This window comes from Nothoprocta perdicaria, unplaced genomic scaffold (assembly GCF_003342845.1).
Source record: "Nothoprocta perdicaria isolate Ctin4 unplaced genomic scaffold, notPer1 scaffold_17, whole genome shotgun sequence".
In the NCBI taxonomy this organism is placed as follows: Eukaryota; Metazoa; Chordata; class Aves; order Tinamiformes; family Tinamidae; genus Nothoprocta; species Nothoprocta perdicaria.
In genome coordinates, this window is record NW_020454871.1 from 5,239,385 (window position 1) to 5,258,849 (window position 19,465).

Genomic DNA, 19,465 nt, shown 5'->3' on the forward strand with positions numbered 1-19,465 from the left:
AAATGGCAACATTCATGGGCAGCTTCAACCTTATATGCTAAGTTTTATTTTAAAAATGCCCTCTGGAAATAAAATGATGCTTTTACATAACATTATTTACTTTTATATTATGGAAAATACGTCTTTTCTTTCATTTAATGATAGCGAAGTAGACATCTCTTTTGACTACTTGGAAGAGGGACTCTGCTTGCTATGCTAATCCTTTTATTAAAACTTAATGATTCTTAACCCAGAAAATTATTTTCCAGTTTCTTGATTTTGGTGATTAAAAATGCTTGACATTTAGATTGTGCAGGTCAGTGGAGCCGTGTGCGTGCAGGGCGCCCAGGCAGCACCACGGCTGCCGACTGCGCGGGGAGGCCGCAGAGCGGCCGCCGAACTGGGCGCTTGGCCTTTCCCCAAACTTCCCCGTGCCCTGGAAGAGCTTTAAAGCCCCCCATGCACCATGCTGCAGTCTACCAAAGCAGAAGAGAGGAGTGGCCATCTTGCCGTGTCAAAAATGAACTTTTCTTTCTGATTTATTTTTTATTTAAAATATGAATCCCTGAACAGCGTCTGATGTTCCTTTCTCACAGCAGGACATTATATCTGCCAGTAAAAGTGGGGTGAACTCTGGAGCTGCTGGGTTGTTCAGCTGCTGCTTTCTGATCTGTAGCTGGAGGGCTGCAGGCACGGCTTGCATTTCAAAGCTGTGCCCTTTTGGGCTGGAGAAAGCCCAGGAGAATGTGCACTAAGTAGTGTCTTCTTCAGAGTACCAGCCTGATAGCTTTACGGAACGGGTGTGGAGGCCCTGTTTGAGTTGTCTTCTCCACTACTGGAAATCTCTGCAGCATTGGCTCATAGGTTAGCACTCCCCTTCTGCTCGTGACGGATAGGAAATGGTTGGTAAGCAGGTTCTCAGTTTGCTTCCAATTTCCTATGCTTTTATTATTAGCTATGCCCACTGGTCGCAAGGAAGATGCTTAACTGCTCACTGGGCCAAATTCAGTCTTGATGGAACATGGTTGGATGTGTTTCCCTGCCCTAAAGAGAGTCTTCTTGATTTGGAAACAACTTGACCCCTCCAAGGGAGCTTGACGAGCCTGGTCAGCAGAATAAAGTGCAAATCTCAGCTTTCTGCAGTGGCCCCACATGTGTAGTGTGGGGTTTGCCCTGGAGCTAGCAAAAATGGAAAGGTGTTTCTGGTCGGAGTTCCTTGCTAGTTAATACTTTTGTGTTTGTTTCTTCTGCTGGTATTATTCTTGTGAAATTTTTTAAAGAATGCGAAGCAACCTGGAGGCTAAGATGCATCTCTTCCATGATATATAAATGAAAAGAAGGGAATAAAATGTTTGCCTATGTTATCAGGAGATTCATAAATTGACATTATTGGAAAGAAAAAGAAAATTTGTTTTGTTGCTTGCAGTGCTGTTTGGTTGCTGTAGACGATGGCATGAGTTGTGTATCCACCAGAAATGTCCTTTGAGTAGTGATAAATTATTATTATTATTGTGCAGCAGCAGTATTAACACTATTTTCTCTAGTTTAAGTATGCAAAAGCCTCCTCCTACACTTAGCCCACTGTGCTGCTTAGGTAAATTAAAGACTAACATATATGCATCAAACTCTGGAGCAAGACAAAAGAAAATTTGCCAGCAATCTAGCCTTGACATGGTTTATCTGCCAAAGAAAAATCCTTTCTAAGTGGCATCCCACACAGAGACTTACTTTTCTAGTTAAAATTCTGTAAATGTTGCAGCAGAGCATTCATTAATTGTGCACCAGAATTTCAGCTTTATGTAGGTGTCAGACTGGTTTGTCATGGATTTTGTTTTTAACGCTGGATGTGCTCGGCAGATTTTTACTTCCCAAAAAAGCAACTTTCCTTCTTCTAGGCTGAGTAGACTTGAATAGACCATTCTGGTGGTAGTTCTAGGAGAGAGGGGTTTTTGGCCATGGAAGATGAGTGAATGACAACCTAGTGCATTCAGATGTGGGAGAGACTTGGGCTGCATTGCCTGCTAGCATTAGTAATCATTTTTTTCAGTGGAAACAACTCCAAGAGGAGAAACAGAGAGAAGCTTTTCCTAAAATAGGACCTAGAGCAAACTGGAACCAGGTAAATACCTTAAATCTAACCTGTGATGGACAAACAAATACTCTAAAACCCACAGCAGATGCTACTGCAAGAAGGCAATCTAGAAGCCTCCCAGACCTGACTCAAAGTCAAAATCACTCAAGTTTTTCCAGGTCTCAGAACTCCCCTGGTTTTGCCCAGACTACTTATTTAATGCAGATTTATGCAGACTCTGAATTTCAGATCACTGTAGTCATAATGCAGAATTATTTTGGTAATCTCACATGTCTGTTAGAGAAGTAAAATGATTAGAAGGCATATAGGCACTGTGGAGCACAGAGGGGTTTTTGTTCTGGGTTTTTTTTTTTTTTTTTTTTTTGGAAAAAAAGACAGATCGTATGTACCATCACCAGGCAAAACATAGACCTAACAGACTTGATTTTGTCAAGCTATCGTGATAGCTAATGGAAAGAACATCTTAGTAACTCACTTCACTGATATTAATGAGTATGTTTAATGCTTAATTTTAGAATAACTTCTGGTACCCTCGAGCAACTAGAAGGTGTTCAACCACTGTTGTCTTCATTTCTTGCACGTGCATATCATAATCTGCACAGGATCTGGCATGAATTTGCAGACATCAGAATACTCCTAATGAGCTTATCTTTCTTAAATGTTTTGGTTATTTCTGATTTGAAACCATCTTGACAGCATGTACCTTGCTTATATCTGAATTTATTACTCAAGGCTAATGTTTTACCTCATGGAAGTCTTGCAGGGATATTGGCACTCATTGCTCAGGGTGCTTAGTGCGTGTGTGTGTGTGTGTGTAGCAGAAACTGCTCTTGGGAAGCCTATATAATTTGTGATTTCACATTGCCATTTACAGGGAAATGTTCTGCTTGATTCATAGCCTGGTCTGGTCCAATAAAAAGCACTTGACAAATATTTTTGCTGCGGTTTCCAGCTCTGCATTTGTTCATTGTTTGGAAATATTTAACTGACTGCTGGTTATTTTTAAGCCGGCAGGGAGAGTGCTGAATTTTCTGAGAACCTCTTGCCGAAAACACTTTGTTTGCAATGTGCATGGGGGCAGGAACATCTACTAATTTTTTAAATCTTGGGTCCCTTTCATACGCTGTGACTTCGAAACCAGACAGGAGCAGCTTTAGGTGAGCAGTGCGGGATGTGGCTGGGAGGTGCTGGCCCAAAGGTGTCAGAAAATGCCTAAAATATTCTCTGAGCTAAAAGCTCCCAAGGTAACCTACAAGGACCAGAATTTACATCAAAGTAACGTCATGATGAAAAGCTCTACCTGTTCTATTTGTTTAAAAACAGGAGAAAGGTAACATTTAATCTGACCCGATGTGTCTCTAGACTCATAGCCTGTTTCTGGCATAACCAAAGTAAATCCTGGGAGAAAAAGCGTTCAATAGGCAAGCATATAGTAGTATCTCCCCAAATAATCTCCCAGTCTCCAACAATTTTCACTGGAAGAATTTTCCAGTGAAGACATAGTGGCGCTTTACTCGATTTCTCTTCTCTTAGCTTGTCCCATTGCCCCTTGAGCCCAGATAATATTTTTCACATCCGTATCTGCAGTCATAAGAGATTGAGGGGACGAAAGGCACACAAAGAATCAGATTCTTCTATTTGTGATGTTTCCTGCTAGTTCCATTCCAAGTCCCTTAGCTTTTGCTTTGCAAAGGCAATGAGCAATTGTCCCTATTTGTCGTCTTTGTGGTGCTTGTCATCGTGGAGACTTCTGTCCCAGCTGTGTTAGGGATCCAGGTTGGTTTGTCATGATGGTGTGTTGTTGTGTGTTGGTTTGTTTGTGAATGTGTTTTACCTTCAAACAGCTAAAACTGAGTTTCTTCTCAAACGGCTTTAGATCTTGCATTCGTGCTCTGAGGAAAAAAAAATATTGCTATAAAATCCAAAGTTGGGATCACTTTCCTTTCTATTTTTTCTCTTGGCTTTAAAGGCTGGAATGCAGAGACTGCTCACCCAGAAAGTAAAATTAGACAATGACAGTAAATTGTTTTGTTGTGGGTTGGCAATAATCAACATTCTTGAAAATGCTTCATATTTAAGGATATTAGAATTTTTGACAACCATTGTCCACATGGAGGCTTTTTACCTTGTCTTCTCTATTCTGGTATGTTGCGGCGCTCTGAGCAGTAGTTTACAATATGCATATTACTTTTTCTCCTGTAGCTGACATGCCTATTGACTTAATCTTGCAACTTGTGAGATGTTAAAGCACAGAGAGGCACTGAATCAGTCATTTTGCATGCATATCACAGCATCAAGGAACAACACATCAAGGAAAATGTAAACTTCTAGAATCTGATTGACTGAAATCTAATTTAATGCTGAGGAGAGAGTCAATTTTTCTTCTTTGGCAACAATCCCACTACATTTGGAACAAATCCAGTTGAACACCAAAATCAAAGAGATCCTGTGCTAATACCCTGTGTATGAAACTAGCTTAGTTTGATACCTAATGCAATTTTATTATAAAATCTTATATTCAGATGCAGCTTTCTGCATTGGGTTGGAGTGGTTATAACTTCCATACGCAGTGATAGCTGCCTCAATATTGTACAGCAACTCCAGATAGCCTTTTAGTCATTGTTCACAACAGGATTTCTTGCTGAATTTTAGTGCATATAGGTAGGTGCTTTGACAGCAGAAGCCTTTGGAATCCCCTGACAAATGAACTGTTAAAGGAGATGGAGGGGAAAAATATATAAAACTTAATATCTGTGCTCTAGCCATGGGCTGTCCCTGGTGGAGTGAGTTCAGCTTGCAGGGCGGCTTCGCGCTGCAGAAATTGGGCACGACGCTGGTGACAGCTTCTAGTTCATCTTGCTGCTTCTGCTTAATTTCCCTTGTAATAACCCGAGGTGCCTTCATTTACTGTGCTGATGAGTTTGCCTCCCGAGTGTGCCCAGACTTTCCCTGGCACAGTGAGGCATAAGAGGGATTGAAAAAGTTTGGGACCTATCCCCTGTGCCATATCCAGCGCTGCAGCAGTTCTCCCATTGATCCCCTGATGCTCTTTTCATGAGGCAGAAATTAAGCAAGTTGGTAGTAAAAACTAGATGACTGTAAATACTTTGCACAGTGGCACACTGCATGATTTATCAGTGCCTTTTATGTGAGGCCGCAAAAATCAGTCAAAGAGTAATTTCCTTTATGGTCATTCATTAATATACAGTGATGATGCAGGAATGCTGTGGTGTGTCTTATTAGGCTTTGACCTGAAAACTTGTGATGCTTTATTCATCATCTAGACTTCGTTTATTAAATCCACTGTTTTTTATTAGTCAACATGTGCATTTGTGATTGTAGCTTTAAGATTTATTGGGAATGTTTTTGCTTGCCTGAAAGCACTGGAAAACCTACCGGAGATGATGGCCGATGTCTCCTGTCCCTGGTGAACTTCTCCCAGTCTGAGTTATTTTCCCACAGGATAATGCAACCTAAGCACCAACAGTCACACAAAAACTAATCGTAGGGAGGCTCTGAAAACCACAACTTGGGCTTTTGGTTTGTGACAGATGTAGCAGCTGGGTTGGCTGTGTCTTGCACGTCACTGGAACATGCATCCCAGATTAAGGAAGACGCTGCAGCTGCCTTTCAGTTCGGGCAGAAACGTCTGCGCACCTGTAGACTTAATGCGAAAGCTCCTGGCTTTGTGTAGTGATTATAAATCTGATTTGCTGCATTCATTAAAAAGGCTTATTTGGTATGACTTGAGCACAGCACAAGCACTAAACTTTAAAGCGTTAAGAGTGAAGACGACTGCTACCTTCAGGTTTGCAGGATTTGGCTCACACATGCAAGGCTGTTTTTACCAAATTCGTTTGTGTTTGTGCTCAAGTGATATTGATACCTTGATATCTTAAGTATCACAGGTGCTCAATTGAACTATCTCTTAACAAAGAGACAGTTTCTTAAAACAGGTTTGGTGGACCTAGCTAAATGAAATACCTTGGCAATTAAATTGTTAGTACTACAGCTCTTTACAGAATGGGAAGTAACTGAAGCAGTGTTTGGACAGAGATGATGTTTATGGTACTTTCTTAATTGTTGGAATCAGTTTGCTGCGTTACAGGAGTTTGCCAAGATCACCAAAGGTTGGGCTGGTGATTCGAATGGCTAATATAGAAATATAAGATTTCTATAAAATATGGGAAGTGATGTTACTGTACAGAATCTTGCATAGTTTTTCTGGTGTGTGAGCAAGTTCTTAGGAGCAGGAAAAACTGCTTGGGATTATTGGTTTGGTTTTGTTTATCCTTTTTATTATAATCATGCAGGAATGTTATAGGCTGTTAAAATAACGCATTTTAAAAAAATCACTAAGTAAAATATTTGCCTTTTAATAGTGCCTGATCTTTCTTTCCCCTGTCCAGATCATTGGCTTCTCTTCTAAAAGATGCTAATTTCTGCAGTCTTCAGAGCATGTACTGAAGTGAAATAATTAGTTGGCTTCTAAATGTTGAAGTTTTCTTGCACTTTCAGCATCTGGGTAACTTACTGACACTACATCCCTCAGAGAGAGCTATGCCTATGGGAAGGAAATTGATAAAACAAAGAGTATTTAGAAGAGCAAACTATGCATCCTAAAGGGAAAAGAAGTTTTTGAACAAAGGCCAGTGCATAAATTTCAGCAGTGCTTGCTTGCACTCTTGCTGCCTCCTCAATTACTTTCCTACACAGTTTCCATCATATGCTACAAAGAAAAAATTTCTCAGCAATTTGCATGTAACATCTGTCCCTTTTAAGAATCACCTGAATCTTAAATGATAATGGAAAAGAAAAAGTTGGGACTTTTCATTTGGAACTGCATTATTTCATCTACGCCTTGAATTGTTTTGGTAGATCTATTAGTAAGATGTCACCCTTGTTGATCAAGTGTCTTTCAGTGCCTGGCTATTTTTGGCCAATATTAAGCCATTAAAAGGCATGAAGGCCTTTCCAGAAAAAGTAGGCTATGTTCCTGCATAAACAATATTCACAGGATAGTTCTGACTTACAAAATAGGATGTTTTGGAAAGCAGATCTTTTGGGAAAGCAGATACAAGTCTGTCCCACTCCTCCCTTGGCAAGTTCTTTTCAACTAACAGCTATTTATTTGGCAAATGGATGTGCTGGAGATCCTCCTTGGTGGTGAGTGTGCAGCGCTGTGTCTTGTCCTTCCCCGTTTTCTCAACAGACCTATCTGTGGCTCTATAGCTCCGTGTATCCCATTGCAAAGTGTTTCCAAAGAAGATGCCTGCTCTGCCCTAGGGTTGCTCAGGTTGCTGACAACCCATTTAGGAACCAAGGAGTTCCCAACTTGTGCTCTGCACTGTCTTATATGTCACATTCAACAGGGATCCGCTCATTGTCCAGATGGACTTTGTCCATTCCCCAGTTTAAAAAGCTGCTGGCATCGCCAGCGCTCGTGTGATGCAGTTTTGTTCAATCCAGTAGAGAATTCTGTGCCGTTTTGTGGAGAGAATTTAATAACGTGGCAGCATGTATTCAATTAGGTTTAAAGTATCTAATTACTAATGTTAAGTCCTCAGAAGTCTTGATTACGAGTATCCACAGCCACGTGGCACTGAAGTATCTGTTTAAACCTCGCTCATCTGGGCTGCTTTATGTCTCTTCCACGTGGCGCCCGGCTCGGCGCGTCCTGCGCCCATCGGCACGAATGCAGCACAAAGCGGTGCCCTCCTCCCCACAAAGGCAATTTATATACTGCCAGAATATACTTTTGAATTATTTTCCCCTTCATGTTATTTTAGATAACACACTGATTTGAATAAAATTGCCTGTGGGGCACTGTAGTTTGATCAGGCGGTTCTGTATTGTTCTGTTGGTTTAAATTCTTGGCGCTGCAATAAATCATTTTTCTGGCTGCTTCATTTGCATTTTTAAAGTTCTTAATTTAGTTTCCAGCATAAGATTGTCTTAACTGGAGGAGGCAGAGATGGGAGGTAGAGCGTGGAGGAGCAGTATTTTATTGTGGATGAACAGTGTAGTACAAAGCCATTTGGGCTAAAATAAGGAATAGAAGCTTTTTGAGAATAAAGTAAAGGATTTCCATTTCCCTCTGGTCTATAGGAATTGGCAAAAAAATGTAAGATGACAGTGAGAGTCTGGGCAGGAAGGTAGGTGAAGCGCAGTGTGGTGGATGCGTGTTTATTAGTAAGAGATTGACCTGTAATAATCAGCTGAAATTCTCTGTGCAAGTGGCTTGGGGAAAATGCTCATTTTTTGCCCATGCCCTTGAATGAACTCGCAGAGAAGCTTTTCTTCGGGGCTTTGCTGCTCTTCACGAAGCTTCGGCTTTGAAATGGAGCACAAAATTCTTCGCAATTGTCATTCCAGAAAGTGGTCGACTGCTCTTCTTTAGTGAAATATCACAATTAAGTCCTTTAAATAGATACATTTATTGAAGAACTAAAATAATAAGCTGAATATTCACCTTTTTTCTCCTGCTCTATAATAGCTTTGCAAGCCTGTAATTATGGCTTCTAACTATTAGCATACAAATTTGTCAAGTGTTTTTAGGCTATTTTGTTGTGCTGAAATGTGAAATCATGGACACTTCTGCCTCTCTCTTCAGCATGATTTGTCGTCAGACATTTTTACCTCAGTTGTAGGGGTTTATATTGTGATAAAAGTTTGTCAATAAATGATTTTTTTTTTCCCCCTAAGAAAGTGTTTGATAGGAAAAAATTTCTCAATTGCGGCCTGATAGTTTAACACCTTCTGAGGGACTTCGTTTTTGTTTTAATTTGACAGATTAAGAAAGAATCCAGAGTTGTTCCAGGGCAGCTGTTGGCCCTAGGCCTCCAGCTTGTAATCGGTTATGCACGATCGTAACTTTTTGAATCTGGGTCAACTTGCATGTAATTGATTGGAATTGCAAATCACTGCCAAAATCTTTAACCTAGAATTCCAGGGAACTACACACTGGAAGCAACATGATGAGAGCCCAACATTTCTTTACCAACCCCCTGAAACGTTCCGGAGATGTTATGTGGCAGCTAGAAATAGGTATGAAGTGTGTAGTAATGTATGAGGGAGACCTAAACATGTATTATTCATTAGCAAGCAGCCAAATGTCTGTTTTAATAGATGATTGGGGAGTGAAGGCTATAATGGGGATGGGCAGAGGAAGGCACCGTTTCTGCAGCAGGGTTGCAGCGCTCCAGCAGTGGTGCATGGGTGTGAGCTACCCAGTTTCTGTGCTAGGAACGGCCCAAATTGCTCAGTTCTGGTTAGGTCGAAGGGCACAGCAGCCTGTCCCAGATCCCAGCCAGGACCCGAGCCCTCAGGGTATGTCCTAAGGACTGGTTTTAACCAAGGTTGATGTGCAGACTATTGGTTCCATGCTGATACAGTAGAAATCAGTTGCCTTATTATTAGATATGAGGCATTCGGCCTCTGTCCTGTTGCATCAGTGAAAAAAAATCATAAAATATTATTAGTTAATTAGATACTATGCAACTAAATTCTCTATTTTCAAAAGTACCCCCTAACTCTGGGCAATGGTTCAGAGATTTTTGGCCATAAGCTGTGAGATCCCAGGCATTTGAATAGTAGCCATGTGAAACAGCAATAATTAAGTTTCTGGGAACGGTATTGCTTAGTTCTACAAGTAATATAAATTTATCTCTGATATTAAAATGCCACGCTGTGGACATAGCTCACCCATTCATTGCTTCTCACAAATTTAATAGTTAAATGTTATAAAATAAGTATGTTAGCTGAAATAGGTATGTTAGCTGAAAAAAAATCCAGAATTCATTTTGTAAAATGATGAGAAATGTGTATTATGTTTCATGTCATAGGTCAATTTAGATAGTTTCAGCTCTTAGTTGAGATATATTGATTTTTGTGCTTTTCCCATTAGGTAGAATGGCATATACAGGATACCAAATGTGAATAGTTGCTGAGCTTCATATATTATGCTCCCAATGCCAACTAAGACCTTTTTAACTCTCAGAAATGATGGAAGCAAAGTCTAATAAAGGCCACTATTCAAATACCAACTTAATTGAGAAGCATGAAAACTGATTGCTTTTCCTGCAATTTTTAATACTTCTCTGTTGAGCGTGGCCCTGAATCCCATGTCTTTGATAACCTCAGTAGCTCGGATTTGTCACAACTCTGTAGTGTGCAAATCACGACTTAGGTGCAGGCGTCATTTTTGCCCTGCTTGCTTAGCATCCTAGAGACAAACCAGCTCTTAAAGTTCATCCCTCTCAAGGGTATTCAGACTTTCCATGAGAGCAACTGACCAGGAGGTTGGGACGGGTGTTCTAGCTGAGTTCTTTGACGGAAACCTGGAAAAGTCTGTGCATTTATTTATTTACTTTAAGACCGAGGCATTGCCTTTGTGAACTCCTACGGATAAGAGGGAGAGCTTGTTTGCAGCAGCTTCTTTTTATTATGTATAAATTCAACTGAAAAGCTGAAGAAGGGATCAAATATTCAAGTGTGAATGTAAAGTTTTGTCAATAGTTTTGCCATTGAAATTTAAGCTGCATCTTTCCCCATTTTATGTATATATTATATATCCTTATGTGTGTATATACACATGCATACATATAAATGATTTTACTTTTTTTCAGACTCTTGCAGATGAACTTTCTAAGCCATCTGCTTGCTTTTTATTCATATGTCTCAGTGTAGTTGCTCCAAGAGAGGGATTTGCTAGGAGATAGCCCATAGCATGAGAGTGCAGGGGCGAGCAGCCAGTTCCCCGTGGCCTTTTGAGGTTCCATCTCATGCTCTTGGAAAAATCAAGGCATTAAAAGCCCAGTCTCGCTCGAGGGCACCGTTTTCCCAGCGTGGGGCTCAGAGCAGAGGCTGCTCTCCGGGCTCCGAGGGAGCAGGTGCTGAGTGGGCGCTGCACAAGAGCAAAGCAGCCCCGGGAGCCCCGCACCCGCTCCCTGGGCGTCTCGAGCTGTTACGAGTCCCTGGATCATTTTGGAAGGAAGCAACTTTGTGATGGGAAGGTGCGAGACTCCTGGTTATGTAACATGTGTCCCGGGGTTCCCGTTAGCTCCGTAGGGAGCAGAGCAGGAACTGCAGAGGCGGCAGTGGGCGCTTGGCTCCGTCCGGAGGGAGGGCTGACGCCTGGTGTCTCCTAGTCTGGTTTTTACCTGTTTGCCTTCTTCCTTAGCTGTCCTTCTGCTAAGCCAGGCTTTTGTCCACAGCACCCTTACCTGGGCATCCTCTTGTTTCATTTCCCATTGCTTGCATTAGGGAATTGCTGTTCTGCAGGGATGGTGGGAGGTTTGGGGACCAGCAGCTCCCTGCTTGCTGGAGACAACCAGAGGACAGGGAAGGGACTTGGCAGTATCAGACCCTTGTTATTCCATAGTTGTGCATGTTATTGTGCTGCAGGGGTTGTTTCTCTTACGTTTTGGGTTTCATTTGGGTTATGTTTGGTTACATTTGGTTTTGGGTTTACATTTGGGTTTCTGTTGGGGTTCAGGTTTAGAAAATCCCAGTGCCTGGGCTCTGAACTTGTTGAGTCAGGAGATGGGGTCTGCTGCTCCCTTCTCGTTCATCTGGAGATTTCCTGAGAAGGCAACAAATTGGGAAGCTTTTGATCTGCTTTAGGTGTAGGCAAAGTGATGAATTGCTTCAAATGGGCTAATGGCTGTGAACAACACACTCTAAAATAAAGCTGACTCAGAGGATGTGCGTAATTCATGTTTCTATCTGAAATGTATTAATACCTTTTAAGTACATAAACTAGCAAAAGTATAAACTAGTGCTAAGAACTGGAGCTAGCCTTAGCTTCCCCAGACTGGAGCATTTGCCCAGAAGTGCACTGGTGCAGGCAGGCATGAAATAACAGATCAATCCCAGTGTATTAGTGGCCCTAATGTAAAGCAGTAAAATCCAGTACTTCTGCTTCAGGAAGAAGATGCAGGTATATTTATTAAAGTATAACCCTTTAATATCAAATGGGTATTTAAGTACTTCTCTGTGAAATTGCTATCAAGTCTGAATACATAGTGCCTGGTATGTAAAGACACCTCTGTCCAAAATACTGCTTTTCTGTTTGAACAATAAGAAGCCATTTCTCTCAGAAAACAGACTCCAGTTATGGATTTTAGACATATTGCACTTAATATGCAGGAGTGTGATCAGATCAAATGCCCACATACAGCGTGCACTGCTTCGGAATTACTTTGGCACAAGAGTTTGCAATTTTTATGTAAATTCAAATGTGTCTCTGTCTTGCTCTTCCCGTGTTTGGTGTAGCATGAAAAACTGCGTACATCATCCTTTTTGAAGGGAAATAACTGATGCAATTTTAATAAAGGTTACTAACAGTGTTGTGAATCAGGTTCTATGAAAGCGTAAGGGCTAGATGGTAAACAGTTTTATTCTGCAACACTGCAATTTTTTGGTGAAAGAGGGAAAAAAAAAAAATCACTTGTGGAATGTGACCTCTATCATTGGTGGTATTTCAAACAGCTTTAAAAATGCTTCTGTTTGAAAATTTGAGGATGAGGTTGTTTTCATTGATTTCAAATCTCAGGTGAAAGCAGTGACTTTAAATACGTTCACCAGGCAAAAAACCTGTAACTTCCTTTTAGTCTTGTCCCTGTGTCTGGGATCTGATGAGCTTGGTGAGTGTGAGTATGAGCCTATCGAGATGTTAAACACTTAGGCCTGTGGTGTATAATGTACACCATGTGTGGCTAAGGGCTACGAAGCAGGCAAGGCAACACCTTCTGCTTGTCACAGCTTGAGGAGTTATTTTAAATAGACCAAAATAGTGTTCTGTAGTTGCTCTCTTCCCTCGCTGCTAACGTTAATAAAATACGAGTGTGGGGATGAAGAAGCTGGCGGGGGGAGCAGCGAGGCTGGTGTGTGAGGAGTGGAGCCTTTGACCTTTTGCATGATGTTACTTAACCGTACGAGTTGCCATCTGGTGTCATGGCAGAACTCCACCGAGTTGGATGCGCTCTGATTTCCAGTTAATAGCACAAGAGGAAACTGGTCCAGCAGGCCCAGAAACCCCAAGGAGGACATGGAAATGAAGGAAAGAAGCACAAATAAGGGCACAGAAGGGAATAAGAGTTTAAGCTGATGGACTGCATTTTTTTTGTTGTTACTGCTAAATAGATGTGTTTTGGTGATGCTGTGAAATTAAAATAAATTTTATAACTCCTGTAGGACTCATGCTATAACGAATGGATGCAGCCCAAGGTATCCATTCCATGCTACAGTTCCAGGAGATGTGGGAGGAACTCTAGAAATCCTGCTGGAAGGAGAAGATATTAGTTGTGTTTAAGCTCCTTAGGATTTAGAACAGTATCCTATACAATATATATTGGGGATGACTGGGGGAGATTTGGCAACATGGTATTTTGTGTTTATTCTGTGACTTGTGTTTATTCGTATTTCTTGCGGACGGCTCCTGTTCAGACCTTGTTTTGAGTACAGAATTCTGCGGGTTTCCAGCCGGAGGCTGTGAGCAGCTGGAGCGGAGGCCTGGCACCACCGGCGCGGCTGTCACGGGGTATTGGCCGAGGCCGCTGCACCTGCTCCGCAGTCACTGCCCGCCGGTCAGCTCATGCCCACGGCGAGTGGCTGCACGTCCAGCAGCCATCGTTTCTGTGGCTGTGTGAGGGCCCCCGCAGAGCTGATCAGAAGGATCTAGGGGTTTGCAGAGGAGTTAATAGGTTTGCCTGCCTCCTGTGAGGATGCTGCCGTACGTACGGGAAGAGTCTGAGTGCTGTTGTGGAAACCCTTGTAGGTTGTGATGCCCTAAATTGCGGATTGCCATTTGATTCATCGTTGGGATTTATTCTTCAGTTTGGGTCAAATGCAGAGATCCTAATTGCTGTAACATGCTGCATCTTCTCATTCATTAGATTTGTAATTTCCTGTCCTTCTCTATTCCCTTCTGATTCTACAGTCTAGTCAGGAAGCTTTGGATTTTTTTTCAATTGTAGGTATTTTCTCAATCCAGCTCCAAACATGTAGCACTTGAAATGCACTCCTCCAGCATTGTCTCTGAGACAGCAACTTATGTTTTCATTTTGATCTGCTTTCGACCATTTATGCAGTGTTTCAGGGATTCAGAAATATAGCTGAGAAAGCACCATAGACTCACGTTGTACGGGTAACACAAATGGGCATTGCTGCTTCAGGGTTTTTATTCTTGCTTCAGTCTCTGATTCTTCTGCTCTGCTGCTTCAGTTGCAAGTGGGAAGTGGCATAAAAACACACAAGAAATGGGATTTGAAATGGGTTCTCTGAAGCACTGGGGTAAGAATGTGTGAGAAACCACAGGGACCGCTGAAGAGACTTGAAGTCATAGAATCATAGAATGCCGAAGGTTGGAAGGGACCTCAGAGGTCATCGAGTCCAACCCCCCTGCTCACGCAGGGTCACCTAGAGCACGTGGCACAGGGCTGCATCCAAGCGGGTTTTAAAGATCTCCAAAGAAGGAGACTCCACAACCTCTCTGGGCAGCCTGTTCCAGTGCTTTGTCATAGTATAGAGCTTTGGTGGTCAGATAGACCCAGCAGAGAGAAAATTTGGTCTGTAGGATATCAACTCAACCCAGATAAGTTGAACCTGTTCGTGGTCACAGGCAATTCCAGCCAATGCATCGAAGTGACTGACTGCTTGATACTTTTGGTCTTCAAATGCCTCAATCCCTTCATCATCCCCTTGGGGGATGATGGCAGAAGGAGCATCATTACCTAAAGCACTCTCTGTTTTGGTTTCCATCATCTGTCTTCCCTTTTACCTGCGCTTTCCTACACTGACTGTAAGTGAAGGAGGGAGCAGCAACGTGTTTGCTTCTGCAAACCTGACTGCAGACTGGAGAACCATCATGAATGTCTTGAGGGAGCTAGCTGGTAAATTATGAACTTTCACGAGGAGCTATTTTGGTCCAAGAGTGCCTCATAAATGAACAACATCTCTGTGCTCTTTCTGCAGCTGAGGCATTTGTGTGTTCATCTTGGTTTCCCTTTGCAGATCTGTACCGTGTTGGCACCAATAATGCTTCAGTGCTGGGTAGAGCTGAGCTGGAGAGAACCATCTCTTCAGGTCTCAGTGGCAGCATGAATCCTCAGCATAAGTGAACCACTTGCAGTGTAAATCGCCATCAGCTGCAAAAGCTTCTCTTTGGAAAGATAATAAAAATCAATAATGGGCCAGCTAATGTAGAAAGGACAGCAAGAGGCAGACATTTAATTTAGTTAAAAAGTAATCAGAAAGGAAAGAGGCAGACTAAATAACCTGTGTAATTAAAGAGTTTAAGGGAAGTTCCAAGTAGAATGTGCAGCTTGTGTGTGTGGGGGAAGCAGGGAAAATATTCTTATATATACTGAGCTAAATTTAAAGCTTTTCTGGCAGTACCCCAGCCTTTAAGCAAAGGAGCTGCTGCTTTTGACAATGATGAGAATATTAAAGCAGTCTAAAGATTAATGTATTATTTTGAAAAAAATCAAAGGCCATCTTAAATGTTTTAAGGAAAGAAAAAAGCTCACGTAGATGAGAAAGAGAGGGCAAAGAATGGGCGGTAAATAAGGCATTTGCTGATAATTGGTAGACGGAGGAAGGGGAAAAACTGGCAAGCAGATTGTGACTTTCTCAAATGTCATTTTTCTTAAACATCCTTCTTGTTCTTCTAAATAGCTCAGTGTGAAGTAGTTTTAGACTAGCGTGCATCCGTGCTTGCAAATAGGAGTGAGTCAGAGTCTGGCTCACGTCCCCTCCCACGGGAGCCGTCCCATGCGTCTCGGCTCGGGAATCAGTCACGCTCCTGCCCAGCCCGCCTAGGCCTCGGAGGGAGCGCGCGGGATAATCTCTGCTCTCAGGCCTAGCCGGCTGAGCCTAAGTTAGCAGAAGATTGCTGTCCCCCAGCAGCAATTGGGACGTGTAAGAGAGAGTTTAAGGCAGGGCATGATCTGCAGGGCATGGCCTATGCGACAGCCTCGCACGCCTGAGGCCCCTCGTCCCGCCTGGCAGAGCCCCTGGTCCTGGCGCCGCGTCCTGCTGGTGGCACCAGGCTCTGGGCACGAGCTTCCCTTTTGGGAGTGTTGGGGAAGGAAGCTTGGGCCATTTTAAATATTGACTAGATGCCATTTAGCTGGCCCTGTGTGATGGATTAGATGATGTGTTAGAAACACGTCACTCAGGACTTGGTCATTTTGGTGGGGAGGAGCACCCTCAGCAGCACCAGCTCCCGATGGATGCGCTCCCTGAGCGACCGGGCCGCAGGGTCCAGTGCATTGTGCCCTGACAGGGAGGAACCGCCTCGCTGCACGTGGTGCCCTGACAGGGACAAGGGCTTTTGCTGGAATATTTATGACAGGAGGAAAGGGGAGACGGGAAGGGAACGGGCAAAACGTTTTCCAGGGAAGTTCATTCGAGTTTTTTTCTGCTCTCCTTCTGGGTACGTGTAGCAGCTAAAATAATTGTCAGTCACATTCACAAAACAGAGATGAAGAAAGCACCAAGTTACAAAGCGTGACAATATCATAATGCAAAACTTTGCTGCTTCATACCAGCAGGGTTTTTATATCTCAATGGGAATTGGAAATTTTTCAGCAATATTATTTTAATGAATATTTTGCAAGATTTCTTGCAAACCGAAGTGGAAACTGAATGAAAGGTTGAGATCTTTCCAGCATTCAGGAGCCATCTGGAACAAATAAATCATGATGGCCGGTCCCAGCTTGTCATGTTTTGTGTCAGCTTCTCAGGTACTTTTTCTGAGCAGTCTACAGTGCTCTCAGGCTGTTCACACTCAGTCTGTGTGTTCCTGCTGCAGTAATTGCAAGTTGTTTACGACAAATTGCTGTGCAAAGTAGCATTTTTTTCTGTGTTTACCACCATCAATTAGCTGACTGGAATGTGCATTCAGTGTTTGGAGGGAAAAAGACAACTTGCATGAGACAGACAATACAAAGCCTGGCTTTGCTGTGACAGCAGATCCCCCCGAGACGTTCCAGGTTTTCTGGGGACCCTGGGCCTGGCTGCTGTGGTCCCTTCTGCTGCAGCCTGCCTTGTCCTCACAGCCCAGGCTGCAGCTCCTTGGCACACAAGGGTGCTCAACAGGCTCCTGATGGGAAGGACCAGTCTTTGGGGCCTCCTTCACCGTCCTGGTGTCTTTTTGCCACAAAATTGGTGGTGTTTTGGGTTAATGCAGCTGTATATTGCTCCTGAAAATCTTGTCTGTGAACACTTGTCTTCCTATACCCTGCCTCATCAGGAGAAGGCTTTCTGCTTGCTTGCAGATGAGATGGCTCAAGAGGTTTCCCGAAGGTGGTTTTTAGTTACCTTTTCCTTGAATTTGTCCAAATCAATATCCTTGACTTCAACTTGGTGCCTTCTTTCCATTGTGTGAATTAAATTAAAGAATGTGAAGTGCTAAGTTCTTTCAAAATCAAGTTGCAAGGAGAATAGTTGGGCTGTCTGGATTTCCTTGCCAGCCCCAAGGAAAACCCGTTTTGAGAGCTTCCTGCCACTGAGCCTCCTCAGGTGTGGCTCCAGGACCTGGTCTGAAGTACCTTACATGTTACTTAATCTACTTACTCATGGCACCAAAGAATAAACACAGTAGCATTAGACAGTGATCAGGAACAAGGGGGAACACCCTGTGGTTTTCCCTGCCTTCCCTCCTCCGGTCTTTGGTGGAGCCAGAGCTGGGCTCCATGGTGTCTCCTCTTCTCACTCGCTTTGACCCTGGTGGCTGCATTGGTTGCTCTGCAAGGGCAGAAGAGCAGGTGAGAGATGCAACTGGAAGCACTTGGCACCCGCCTGCTCAGAGCCAGAGACCAGGGAAAAGCTGTGGAAAGGGCAGGCCAGGACCAGTCTTAAAATTTTATGAAGAATTAGGACTTGGAGAAGTTTGCCTTTTAGGGTTCTTTGCTTTTGGAGGGATATTCTTTGTCTTTTTTTCTTGTTTAAACATTGCATTGGGAATACTTTCTACAGGCCTATCAATTTTTTGTAAAATTTATGTTTGAGGAGTTGACATTTGAGGACTTAGAGCGAGTTACAGCTCTATGCAAGCTGACGTGAGCTGGATGTGGAAGAGTAACACATTGAGAGATGTGTATATAAATACAAATAAATGCTTTGGTGTATTTTATGTTGATAGCTATTTTATACCAAAGTTAAAATAGTTATTGATGCATGAATAAATTTCTTAATACATACCCTAAGGCAGGCAGAAAAGTTTGTTTTGAGCACTACTTTACATATTATGTATTTTTATTATAATATAAATTAAAATTATGTAAAAACATCCACATCCTTGGACTTCATTGTAATTTTACGTAGTGTATTAAGTAAGCAGAATCCTAGAAATGCAGTATTTAAAAGGAACTTGAAGGTGACGGTGGAAATTGGCCAGCTTGACTTTACTGGTGGTTCATCAGGTTGAAGGGAAGATCGGCTGCCTGTTTGCTGGAGCCAGGGCCTTCTCGGGACCAATAGTCCTGGGGTAAATCAGTGTGAACACGGGTGGCAGAAAATACTTCCTAGGATATCTTGGCAAAAAAGCATTTTTTTAATCTTTATTTTTAAAGCAGCCATTTTTTCAAACAATGGGAAATAATCCATGTTATGGGGGCTGTAGCATATTTATAAATGTAGCTGCTTTTGTTACTAGGGAACCTGTCTGAGTCAGCTAAGCTTAGCATTTCAGCAGCTTGTTCTCTCCTCTCATTCCTGTCGCTCTTCATCTGATTTTAGGCACCGTGATGACCTAACGTTCTTTATCAAAACAGGAACAGTTTGTCATGGTTCTCCTTAAGTTTTGATAATTGGATAAAATATTTGCATCTCATTTTTATTCCAGAAAGCCAAACGAAGGCATACGTTGTGTTTTATTGAAACAAGGGTTACTGATATGTCTACTTAGCAGCTATATCTGGTCACACATCAAAAATCTAGTGTAGCTGTAACACATTAGGAGTTTAAATAGAACAAACATGACCTTTACAGAACAGGGTAGATTTGAAGTAGCTCCCATTTCAGATAACACCTCCTTTTTGCACCTTATCCCTGTTTTAAAGCAATTTTTCAAAGATTTCATCAGTGTGAGATCCCACTCTTTGAATTTTTTTGGCTTGATTTGACTCGAGCTGTGGTTCAGCTAGAGCAAACGAGAGCAACAAATCTTTTCAGAAGTGCGAATCTCCAGCAGTGGAACAGAAAAATGCTCCCTGTACTTTATGGTAATATTAGAGATGTTCACGTTCTGCCTTCTCAGGTGTGCTCTGCTTGTGCCCTGCTGCCCACAGAGCCTGCCCAGGTCCATCGGTTTTGCTGCTCTCCCGGTCCCTGGTGTCTGCATGCTGCTTGTGGGAAAGGAGATGCAGTGGAGCAGGCATCTCGGCCTTG